The sequence below is a fragment of the Falco rusticolus genome, chromosome 1 (genome assembly GCF_015220075.1).
Source record: "Falco rusticolus isolate bFalRus1 chromosome 1, bFalRus1.pri, whole genome shotgun sequence".
NCBI classification, from domain to species: Eukaryota; Metazoa; Chordata; class Aves; order Falconiformes; family Falconidae; genus Falco; species Falco rusticolus.
This window is the reverse complement of record NC_051187.1, coordinates 39,497,026-39,509,732: the sequence shown is the minus strand read 5'-3', so window position 1 is coordinate 39,509,732 and position 12,707 is coordinate 39,497,026. Positions and strand designations below refer to the sequence as shown.

The window sequence follows — 12,707 nt, the reverse complement described above, 5'->3', positions numbered from 1 at the left end:
AAAGGAATGATAGAAAACATTTGTTTTTATGGTAAAAGCAATTGACCTGGGAGGAATCCGCCTCGCCAGGGTGGCCTGCAGCAAATCACGGAGATAAGGCACCGACATGTGGCAAACACCAAGGGCTTCCAAGCCTCTGAGCAGCTGCAGAGCAAATCCCTTCCCACATGGAAGGAAACCCGCACTGGGCTTCCACGGCTGCTCCTGAGCCTGGACAATGCGGCTGGTGATGATCTTAGTGGATTTTGTTGGGGCCAGGAGGATCTGCAGAGAAGGACAGTATTTATATTTTTTTTAATGAATGGCCAGATTTTTTTATTACAGACATCTTTGCCACAGATCTCAGTCGAGCTTTTAATAGATGCGTTCCTCGCCAGCGGCAATTGCAAATTGATTGCAGCAGAAATGGCAAGTGAAGACAAATATAGTGCAGGCTGCCTGCAGGGAGAGCGCGCAGAGGAAACTTCAGATGCTATTTTTGGTGCTTTGTCTCCACCACTTACAGTATTTCTAATCTTTGTTTCTCCTTAAAAACATGTTTGGGGTTGGGATTTTTTTTTGTTGTTGTTAAAAAAATATTCCCTTGTCTAGAGAAAGGGTCAGGAGCCGAGTCCTTGGCCATCTCTGTGGAGCTGGTGGACACCATGGCCCCAGTCAGAATGGCAGGAGGGTGAAGGCATGCTGGTGATGCTCCTCATCCCCTCCACTGGGACCAGAGCTGGCTCTCTGCCAGGCGCTGCACAGGGGCTAATGTGGAGCCAAACCCTGATTTCGCCCTGATCCATGGGAACCTCGTGGTGGGTACTGGAAAGTTCAGTGCGCTCGCTAATGAAAAACAGGGAAGTCTCCCACGCTACCGAGCCGCTGCTGCACCACAGGGACTGACAGCAGCAGCTCCAGCCCTGTGGTGAGCTCCACTGCTTGGCATCAGTGCAGCAAGTTTTGCTCGGTCCCAGCCACAGTGGCTTGGTGCTGTGGGTGAGGGGCTTGCCCTGGGCAGGGGCAGCTCTGGGCTGCAAAATCATTAAGCCCAGGTGTGACCCAGAGTGGAGCCCAGCTGCAGGGAGGTGAGGAGGGAGCACTGGAAGTCACTCAGGTTACTTGGCAGAGTGGAGAAACATTCCTGGTTACCATCGTGCTTGGGGAGCCAGGGCTAGGTGACACTGGGTTGATGTTAAAGCCTTTATGTCCCCGAACTTCTCCGCCCCGGGGGACAATTGGGAATGCGGTGGCAGATTGAGGCGCATCCCCAGGACCATCGGCCGCCAGTGCAGAGGTGTCTCACTGGCATGTGTGTCTGTGGGTGTGAGAGACAAGGCTGTGGTTATAAGGAGCAGAAACGCTAATAAAAATGAGAAGCAAGGATGGGAAAAAGCAGAGTTTAACTACAGAATAGCAAAACAGGAGCAGCCCAGGGCTGGCCGTGACCGCAGGAGCTTTGGTCCTGCGCTTCCTGCATCCGCCTGCAGCCCAGGATGCTTGCAGCTGCACCTTGGGGGACCATCACTTTCTCTGAGGACCCAGCAGCATTTTGGACAGTGGGATAAGGTTTGTGTTTGTCTCATTAGGAGGCTTCTTGGTTTGAGAAACCCCAGATGCTCTTCTGCCATCTTGTTACACATCCATGTTGGTGCAGACCCCGTTTTGCCTTGGTTTGATCAAGCTGCAATCTGGCGTTCACAAAAAAATCCCTCTGTTGCCCATGTTTGTCTCTAAATAGCATAAAAGGCCCTGTGCTGCCAGTGTGCTGGATGTTGCTGGAGTTAAAAGATGGTAACAAAAATGGGAAAAAGAAATTGTTCACCAGTGCCTTGTATTGCCCTTTAGCAGAGGGCACCTGTGGCCCTTCCACGCCAGGCCAGGCTGATACTGCATGTCCAGCACAGCGCCGGGCTCGCACCCAGCAGCTCAGCATTGCCCACCCCAAGCTGGAACAGGCTACAGCTGCTGAGCAACCCCTGGGAAGAAAAACAAAAAAAACCAAAAGAAAAAACCCAAAATGAAAAAAAAAAAACCAAACCAAAACCTTTTTTAAGGTTTTTAAGGCAGACACCAACATCCACTTCTGATAACTCTGCCAGCAGTGCAGCAGCTCTGGCCACCTGCTGTGGGAGCAGGCAGGCTCCCGTGCCGCTGGTGCTGGCGCAGGCAGCGCTGCCTGTCCTGTCCCGCCGGGCATCTCCAGGAGAAGGGGCTCAGCACCCTGCCAAGCACGTGCCCTCTGCTTGGCGTCTCCCAGCCGGGAAGGTTTGAAGGTTTTCAGCTGGCCTGGCGGTGGCTGGTACATGCAGATGTGCCGGGGAGGAGCGTGGCAGCGCCTGGGAGCAGGCCAAGGTAAATCCATGTATTTGGTGGAACACGCTCTGCCCGGCACCGGCCATGGCACACACACATCCCTACGGGATGAGGCTGCTGGCGAGACCATCACTTACCAGCCAAGCCCCCTTTGCTGGGGCAGTGGAGGCTGTGGGGGCAGCACATGTCAGCCCAGCAGCCCCCAGAGATCATTTCGCAAGAGAAGTCAGCTTGTGGAGGAGGGTTTTATGGCTGGGGATCAAAGTCCTTGGCACCTGCCCAGTTTCCCAGTGTTCAGCTGTTGCACAGCCTGGGTTTGCAGCTGGGTTTGTGGGTTGGTTTGGGGGAGGCAGCAGCAGGGGGGGAGCCCAGGGCTTGCAGAGGGAGGGAGGCTGGGCTGTCCCAGTGCCAGGGTGCTGGGGTCAGCCTGCACCAGACACCCGGGTGGCACAGAAGTGGGGGACAAAGCCCTGTGGCCACCCCAGGGCAGGGCAGGGGAAGCCAGGGCTGCTGGGGAAAGGGGCTGCCAGTGAACGGGACTCCCAGGCTTCAGCGGCCAAAGGGAAGCAGCTTCTTGGCCCAGAGCCAGAGGCATCGTGTCCAGGTCCTGCAGGCATCCTGGCTCGGGGGAGCGTGGCTGGGTGCTGGCCCTTCCATACCCTGATCTGGGCCATGCCAGCCTCGCTCCAGGCGATAATCCTGCTTTCTCCATCCTGCTCCATCCCCACCAGTCTTGGGCTGCCTCTTGGTCCCCATCATTCCCAGGTCCTCCGCTGAATAAGCTGGTTTTTTCGCTGTGCTTCATGGCTACAGACATTGCGGAGCCCTGCAAGAAGGCAGGCAGAGACACAAGGAAGTCGTCAACTAACTTTTACAGCTTTCATTATTTAAGAGCATATATTTACATAGCAAATAACCTGGAGGTTCACATTTTAAGAGTTATGTATTTCTCCCCTGCCATAAGGCAAACAGCGTGCTTACCCAGGTCTGCCGAGATGCTGGGCAGCACTGGCCACCGGGCAGGCATCAGCGCTCGGCTCCGTCCAGCCCCGCACCCAGTGCCAACAGGGAAACCAGTCAGTACAGCCCAGCCCCACCTTGCCAGGGGGCTGACTCAGACTTTCCCAGCTCCTCCTCTGCCCATCGAGGCAGGCATTTTCCCTGGTCTGGTCTTGCTGGTGCGCCCCCCCCCCCCCCCAACACCCTCATCCTGCAGGTCCAGCAAGTCTGGGAACCATCTTCTTATGTCCAGAATAGATTTATTCCCAGAAAATGCCTGTCCTGAAGCACTGGCCTCTAAGCCCTCTCTCTCTGTTGGTTTTGCATTTCATCCAGTTGTATTTCCACAACCAGCTCTTGGGGGGGGGGGGGGGGCAATCAATGACAAGTGACAGCAGGGGGCCAGGTGTCACCTGCCCGTCCCAGTCACCCCCCCCGGTGCCAAGGGAGCATGGGTCATTCACACCATTGCTAACCCCGGGCTGCGGTGCTGCCCGGCACTTTGTCAGCAGATACTGGGCTGGCAAGAACCAGGCTGGCACTTGCCACAAAAAAAGGGTGAAAACTGGCGGTTATGGGGCCAGGAGCTGTTCCTGCTGTATTGTTATTGGCAACCTCTGTTATAAGAAAAAAAAAACCCAACACATTAAGAATAGATGTAAAGAGCAACATGGTTTTTTTCTCCACCCAGCTGAGCTGTCGAGAATAAATCATTGGGGTTTTTTTGCAAACACTTGGTGAGGCTGGGGAAATCTGCTGGGAGCCGGAGTGCTCAGGTTGGGGCTGTCCTGCCAAGAGATGATTGCAGTCGTCCTGAGGGTGAGGAGCGGGGAAAGGGGCCAACAACAGCTTCGGGAGATGTCTCAAGTCCCAGAGTAAGATTACAGGCTGCAGGGTCAGCAAAACCCTCTCATGCTTCAGGCGGCACCTGAAACCTTTCCAGAAAGGAAAGCACCCAGCTCAGCACCGCTGCAGCAGTATCGGGCCCTCCCGGCAGGGTGGCAGGGGCATCTGGCAGCCCCTGCAGGGGGTGGCAGGTGCTCGGAGAAGAATAAATCAGTTGATACACAGCATTTCTACCCAGCACCGAAATGGAGTGTGTTGGGTCCTGGCCATACATGTGCCCTGGGGCAGGATGCTCCCCAGACCCTTGCCGGGGCTGTCCCCACAGCACGTGGGTTGCTACTCAGAGGTAGACCCCTGCCTGCTCCCAGCCTCCTGCCTGGAGATGTGCAGAGGCAAGACAAACATCTTCGCAGTCTGCAACCTCCCCATAAAAGCACAGACAGCAATTTGTAGCGTGCTGCTCTTAAAAAAAAACCCCAAAGATCGGGAGAGTGGGTTAAACAGCCAGTTCAGCAAAGCGCCTGGGGGGCACTGCAGCAGTTAATCTGTAACAAAACAAGTTACACGTTGCTACAGCTTGGCCTGACTGTATTTTTTTCATGTGTATGTGTTTTTTTCAGAGGCTAAAAGCTTGCAAGCGCCCTGCTTGCAACGGCAGTGCTGCTCACTCTGTCGAGGAACTGACACCAGCCCCAGCTCCATCCCACCCCAGCCCCAGCTTCATCCCACGCAGGGCCAGCCCTGCTGTCCCCGCGCCCCCTCCATACCTTCATCTTCCATCGCAGCCCAGCCCGCAGTGCCATGGGGCTGCAGGGAGCCCCCAGCCAAGCCAAACCAGACGCCACCCAGGGCTCGTACCAAGGAGATGTTGTCGAGGCCATGCAGTGGCAGTGGCAGGGTGCTGAGTGATGGGGGCAGAAGGGACGGTGCTCAGGTGGGTGTCCCAGCCCCTTGGGTGGCTCCAGCATCGGCCCTGTACCCTGCCCGCGGACCGGCAGGTCCCTGCCCAGCAGGGCTGCTCCGGGCACAGAGAGCCCCGGTGCTGGCTGCTGGGGGGTTCCCGGGTGGATGGTGCCCACCTCTGCTTCTCAGTCCAGCATCTCAGGGGATCAGACATTTGTGCAGCTCATCTTCAGGTAAAAGTGGGGAAGAAGAGGGGAAAATGGGGAAGAGGGTTAACCAGCTGCTTTACCCATCTTGCTGCTGGTGCCCAGCAAGCCCAGCTGGGCCAGCCCAGGGGCAGATCTCACCCACCCTTGATGTGACGGCTGGAGACACTCACGCTTGTACGTAATTCAAATTAGGGCCCTGCCACGTGGCTCAGGGCAAGTAGGCTTGGCTTTCAGAGCCAACATGTGCAGAAACCAGAGAAGTTTCCACGGAACCCTTCACACCAACAGTGTTGGGTAAAACCCCAGCTCTTGTTACAAGTCTTGGGATTTTGGAGTGGCAAAACCACAGCGCGTTAGTGCTGGCTACCAGGAGCCAGAGTGACGGCTCGTACGGGCAGGGGGCTCGGATGCTACACCTTGAACATGCCAGGCTCCCTCCCAGGCTGACACAGGCACCAGCACTGCTGCTTCCCTCGGGAAGGGGTCATGTCCCGGCCAGCAAAGTCAGACCACAGTACTGCTGGGCATCAGCGTCTGACAGAGCCAGGGGCTGCTCCTGGCTGTCAGGTTCTGTCTGATTGATTGTGGCACGGCAGAAGGGGAGAAAGAGCCAAGGAGAGGAGAGGAGAGGGAAAAAGAAAATGGAAAAAAAAAATGAGGAAAAGAAGGCGGCAAAGAGAAAAAGAAAAGCCAAGAGATGCAAAAGAAAGCAATGGTGAGGGACGGTGCTGCTGCGTGGTCAGGGTGCAGTCAGGGGGATCCCACTCCCCGGAAGGACACTGGGCACGCTGCCTATGGCCCATTGCCACAGCTGCATCTCAGGTTATGTTCATTGCACTGAAATAATTTTTCTTTAACACCACTAGCCTGAGCATCTAACAGCCCCAGCACAGTGCCCGGCAGCTGGGCATTCCCAGGGATGGAGGAGGCTGCCAGACACAGGCAGGGCATCCCCTCAGGCTCTGGGGCTCCAGCAGCCAGGCATGGCTCAAACGCTCAATTTGCCTTCTTGTGCACGCAGGCTGCACCCCCCTGCACTGTTTCAAAGGGCTGCTTTGCCTCTGGAGCTAAAATGGAAAAAGCAAAGATTGAAAAACAACCCCCCACCCTCTGGCACAGCTGCAAGCACTTCGTCATGCAAACCTCGGTGTAATGATTGCTGCTGTGTTGATTTAGCAAGCCCTGCGGACTGGGTTTCTGCTTGCCAAGGCGGCCACTGGACTTCTAGGAAACCAAGGGATAAGGCAGGTAGTTTTGCTGCAAGTTTGTGGCCTGATGTGATCAGACGTTGCACAGCAGACAAGGACCACGAGTGCCACCACCCCGTGCTGTGCTGGGCAGGGAGCAAAAGCCCTGGATCAGGCAAAGCTGCTGTTGCCAAGGCAAGAAACAAATGAGACATCCACACCCAGGGCCCCGAGCAGCAAAATGAGTCACTGCCCCATGCCGGCAGCATCTTGCACCAGGGACACTCTGACCCCACACCCCTCTGGGGTCTCCTCAGGACAGGGGTTGGCGGCTGAGCAAGGCAGGGGCTCCCAGTTTGACTATACAGGCCTCCAGCCAGTAGGACCACAGTGTGGGGCAAGAGCATGACACCAGCCCCACACCTGCCCTGCTCAGGGCCCTGCATTAACCTTCGGATAACATGTTTTCTTCCCCTTCCACCACTCCTATGTGCAGCCTGGAACTGGGCAGGCTTTGGAACAGGACAGGGCACAGGTCACCGTTGGGAGATGGGCCATGGAGCCAGGCAGATGCGAAGGGGAGAGCATGGTGAAGTGGCAGGGGCTCAGGGTTTCACGGGGCGTGGGAGACTTCCCGAGAATTAGCTAAATGATGTTAATAAGGGGAGAGGGATGGGGGGGAAAAGGAACAGCAAAATGACGCTAAAATATATGGACAAACATCAGCAGTGCAACACAAAAGCAAAACCCCAGGGGAGGCCAGCTGCTCCGGACGCGATGTGGGCGCAGTAGGGTGCTGGGGTGCAGAGGCTGCCACAGCCTTTGCTGACAGGCCACCAGCTGCAGGAGGGGGTGCTGGGCCCCCTCAGTCCCAGGGGCTCACCCTGCCGGGGAGGGAACCACCACCACCGCCACGGCTGCCCCGCACACAGGCCTGGGCAGATAAACAGCCAGCTCAGTAAAAACCCCGAGTTCAAGACCTTGGAGCTTCTGGGGAGGAACAGGCTAAATAAAGAAACAAAACATGCTGTATTTATCATCGTCCCCATGAACACGCATTGCCTGCTGCAGCGTGCACGGCTGTGCTTGGGGATGGCGCAGGGAGGGGAGGCTGGGAGGCAGCGGGGGCTTTTCCTGGGGAGGTGCACGGTGGTGCACATCCCAATGATATTTGCAGTGCTCAGTTATCTGGGGCTCTCACACATCTCAATTAATTTCCTGAGTTTTATTAAACTTTTTTCCCCCTCCTGGGCTTGATGTTAGAGGTGACTCAGTGCAACTCACCACCACCGTCTCAGGGCATGGCGCCTTTAAACTTTCCTACCAGCTCCTGCAAACCTGGGACTGGTGGTGGTTCTGCTTAAACCAGCTTTTCAGAGTGGGATGTACAAGGGGGACAACAAGCCCTGGGGCATGGAAACTGCTGCCCACCAGCCCGAGCTCCCTGCTGCCTCCCCACCCTGCTGCACCCTCTCCCAGCTGGGCAGGGATGCTGGGCTGCATGGGAACCACCGTGGCAAACCCCCAGATGGGGCTCAGCCATGGAATCCCCCCTACCATGAGCAGCCAAGCTGCTGCTGAGCACCAGGACAGCCCCTCCATCGCAGCACCCCACCGTCCCTGCAGCACCCTCCAGCTGAGCCCCTGTGGGAGCCGGGATCTCCAGCCAAAGCCTCAAAGCCCAAATACTACCCAGGGCTGCAGGGAGCCTCCTAAGGCTGCAGCAGGAGGAGATTTAACAGCCCATTGCCTCACTAATACCGCCTGCTCGTGTCCAGCCATGCACCGGGACACTGATTTGATTTGTGAGGTGCGAGTTGACGTTTATATAGCGTCTTTTGTCGGAGGGATCCCCATGAATACTACAAATGCCGTGCAAACTAACCACATCAGTCACGTCACCCCATCCCAGCAAGGCAGCAGGTCCTCTGAGACAGCCAGAACCACCCAGGGAAAGGTGGGCAGGAGGCAGAGAGTTACCCCAGCTGGGACTGAGCCGGTACAAAGGCAAAACCTCTGCTCCTGGGAAGCTGCCCAGAAAGCTTTGACTGTCATATGTGGTCAGGCCACTTCTACCTCATTTGGAAGCCATTGGGCAAGACCAGCTATTGCGTTTGTCTCCGGAAAAGCAGAGATTGCTTTCAGTCCTCAAAAAATATCAAATTAGAAGCTGGCACTGCGATGTATTTCTATACAGTTGAGCCTTCCATAAGGTCCAGAGCTCACAGGTGAGGTGCAGCCAGGTCAAGGCATCAACCACTCTCTCACATCTGTCTCACCAAGTATTTGCAGCTATTTCTGCCCAGGCGAGCGTTGCCATCAGTTCCCTGACCCAGTAAATGGCCGTAACTGAGAGGGGTTTCTAATAAAGGCGGGGGAATCGCAGCACGTTACAGTAGGGACAGCTTTGCTTGGATTAGGAACCTGATTAATGGCCTCAGGGAAGATTAGAAATTGCTATTTTGAGAGGGGGTTTTCATAGCAGGCTCCATGTAATCGCCAGCCCGAGCGGGACGGTGTTACCCTGTGCTGGCTTCTTTCTGGGCAAGCAGACGCTTCTGGGAGTGACGTTTCTCCCTGCTAATAGACGTGTTTATGTGTTGTACAGTGCTCATCGCTGGCTCACCATAGCAATTACACGGGGGAGTAGTATTTACATGTCTTAACTCTGAAACACTGAGCAAACAAGGAAAGATAATCATTAACTTCAGGAGCTGTTAACCTTCAGCATGAGTTTTGGCCAGTGAAGGAGAGGTCTGCCAGAGCAAAGTCTCTGTTTTAGTAAACATTGCAAGAATGACATGAGAAACCTTCTGGTTTTGTTTATTATGGATAGGTAATTAAAGGGCATTAATTTGTGTCTCCAGCCTCTATGCTGTGAGAAACTTTTCATTACAGAGGAGAGGGGGAAAGGGGAGAAAATTGCTGCTAAAGCAAAAGCCATTGGCTTTGCCAGCCTGGGAGCAGGAGGAGCTGGGGCAATAAAGCACAGCATCGCTGGACGGCTGTGGGGCTGCGGTTCATCCACGCTCATTTTCTGTGGATTATCACGGCAGAGAAACAGTATTTAGGTTTCAAGATTTCTGCAAGCTTAGTCAGTCAAGCAGCTATAGGTTGGTTTATATAGGGGAAAGATGAGGAACAACAAAACGCACACTGCTGCAGACTTTGGACTGTTATGGGTGTCATAAAAAAGTGAGGAATTGAGGAAGGAGGAAGATAAAAGAGGAAGAAAGGGAGGGAAGATAATTTAAGTAGACAAGCAGAAGCAGATTTACAGCCTTACCACTTACACTAGGTAACGAAGTGGAACGTGCCATCCAGTGCAATAGTGCTTATTTGAGGATCAGTGGGAAACGGATGATTAATTCAGGCCTGTCAGGAGACTGTGGCCGGGAGCAGCCTCTGGTCTGAGGAGCAGGAGCTGGGGGGCTGTGCCCCCCGCTGCAGGAGCATCGCTGCCCAGCCTGCGTGCATAGGGTGGTGGGGCATGGCACAGCCTTCCCCACAGAAGCACAAAAAAGCAGTTTAATTTGCCATTAACACTAGGCACAGAGATGGGGGACCCTAAATTATCACCAAATTTCGGGGGTTTTCCCATTGATTTGCCCTTGCAATCTTTCTGCAGGACAGGCTGGAAGAGACTTTTCTCTTACAGATGCAGCTTTTTCCCAGGAGACAGAGCCACCCTCCCACCACCCCGAGGCTAGCACCCACCCGTCCTGTCCTAGTGTCCTACACAGCTCTGAAACCCCGGCTTTATATCACTTTGCACATGGCCAGCTCAATGGTTTCACAGCCTACAGCAACTCCAGCTCAACAGACTGAAGGTTCCCTGGGACAGCACCTCTGCACGGGGCAGAGGATCTGTTTAGATTGGTTTGGGAAAGCCCCCAGCCCTCAAAAGCATGTGTTTTGTGTTTTACAGCTGCAGCCCAGCTCCCAGATGTAGCAATCCCCCAGGCCCAGTTGCAAAACAAGCTCCTCTCGCCCTTGGCAGCCCTGCTCCCGGTCACAAGATCCCTGACTTCTAGTGGGCTTTTAAAGAAAGTTTTGGGAAAAAAGTTTGTGTGCACAGGCAATGCGCAGGGCTCCTGCAGTTGGCCTTTGGGTGGGTGGTTTTTTTTCACTTTAATTGTTGCAACTCTGTAAGAGTGGTTTTATACGATCCAGTATTCAAACATTTTAAATAAACTTTGCTGCAGAATAGAGCTTATTTGATTTTGCTTTCAAATGGACAAATAACTTGAACCACAATTCAAACACAGCTGACTATTAATGCCACTCAACCCAAAGCTCAAAAAGAAAACTCTTACCGCATTCAGAACCATACCTTTGCTGTTCCTGCACCGGTACGATGAGCTCTCAACCTGGACATGCAGGGACTGAAGGGGCCTGTGCAGGTGAGCTCTGGCTTCTAGGGACAGAGGAACCTGGAGCAATCCAACGTGTGATCAGAAATGGACATAGCCAAACTCAAAGGTGCTCTTGGTTGTAATCTCATATGACCTTAATCATCTGCCTTATGCAATAAGGTGCAAGGCTGCCAGCTCGGACACATTGCACAGATAGGCACAGAATAGGAAGGTTACGAAAATCAGTAGCCATCAGGCTGCTCTTTAACTTACTAAAGTTTTAATTCTACAACACCTGAAACATAAGAAACTTTTTTTCAGATGTCCATACACCACTGCTGCACTGTCATCAGCTCCAGGTCCCAAATGGGAGGCTTTTGCTCATAAATGAGCTTTTAAAAGTACCTTAACTTTTGCCAGGTGTAAAATCAAGCAGATGATCATTGCCAATCACATTGTTAAGGTGTTTGAAGATCACAGAACACTCACAACCCTTCTCACGGGTAAAGGGAGAGCCATGATATTCCACGCTGTGATGGCCTTTGCATCCCTAAGTATATATATATATATTATATATGTATATATTTTAATGTCAGGCTGAAAACTCCGTTTGAATAAAGGGCTAGTTTGGTCCGGCCATTGCTTTTGCTTGAGCTGGGAACCTCTAAAGTCTGTCTGGGCAAGAAGGGCAGTTAGGCTCTGCTGTTTACTACTAAAACACAGAAACCAGACCATGCAAAAACTGCCCATTATTTCATTAAATACTGAAAAAGCTCTATTGTCTGCTTTCTAGAGTGATCTTTACTAAGTAAAACCTTTGGGCAATTAGATTTATACTTAATGCAAGCACAGATTAAACTGCTACCAGGCTGCCAGCACCTCAGATCCCCACCTCTGCAGGCAGTGACCTCAGCTCAGACCTGATCCAGCAATGCTTCGAAATCAATGAGCCAAACCCTCAGATCAGCCCAGGCTTTACTAGAGGAGAAACAGTTAATGCTCATCAATTACATGGCTCAGCAGAGCTGCTTCACAGCCAAGGAATGTGCCCAGCCTCTGTTAATGTTAACAAACCCACAGCTGCTTGGCTTGTCAGAGGGGTGAGTGCCAGGGTTGGACCCCTCTGGAGAAGGGCCAAGGGGAGGGTGCAGAGCAAGAGACAAAAACGGGAAGCCAACCTCATAACCTCACTGGAGCCCTTCTCACAGATTAAACTAAGCTTTAGTCGAGACTCCTTTCCTGTTTAGGCTACCTGGATTTTGTAAATCCAGACACACTGCTGTCCCACTGCAGCTTAACCGTACAGCTACGGTGCTTCGTGTGCAGGGCAAGAACTCCCAACCGAGACTGCCATCCGACTATTCAAATCTAACCGGGGCAAAAAGACATCTAATGGAAGGTTCACAACTTTTAGATGAGACATCTGCCCACCTCTGTCTATCTGGAAGTCAGAGATCCTCCAGGTATTTTCCAGTTGGTAAGACACAACACAGGAGTTCACATTTCCAAAACTATACTGGTAATCCAATTGCTGACAGTTGTTTTCACAGTCCCTTTGCTACACCAAAATTTAATGGGATGTTACTGTAACATCTTGAATATGAAAGATACTTCTGTGTTACTTCAATCTTTATTATTGATTATATCCATGTCAAAAATTATGGTTTTATTCAATGAATACCATACATCTCTCATAAAATGCTATTGTTATCCTTAATTTTTTTTCAGATCTGGAAAGACCCTGTTCTTATGCTCTAAGACAGTAAAGCCAAGAAAAGGTTAAAAAGGAGTCTGTTGGAGATGACAGCTTCTAAGCACATGAATAAAAGAAAGGGTAGCAGGCTATCTTCCCCTTTTCTCAAGATGTAAATACTATGTTTGATTTCATATGTAGACCATCCCCATCCCTTTGT

General features: G+C 52.8%; 1 long non-coding RNA gene across 1 annotated transcript; it reads right to left on the bottom strand.

The window, feature by feature from the left end:
• Window positions 1-1,363: 1,363 nt before the first annotated feature.
• On the bottom strand, window positions 1,364-10,909 carry LOC119142504. The gene is made up of 3 exons (XR_005102308.1): window positions 10,773-10,909; window positions 4,908-5,270; window positions 1,364-3,121 (listed from the first exon to the last, which is right to left on the bottom strand). It is a non-coding gene; the product is annotated as an uncharacterized LOC119142504 (long non-coding RNA).
• Between the last annotated feature and the right edge of the window lie 1,798 nt (window positions 10,910-12,707).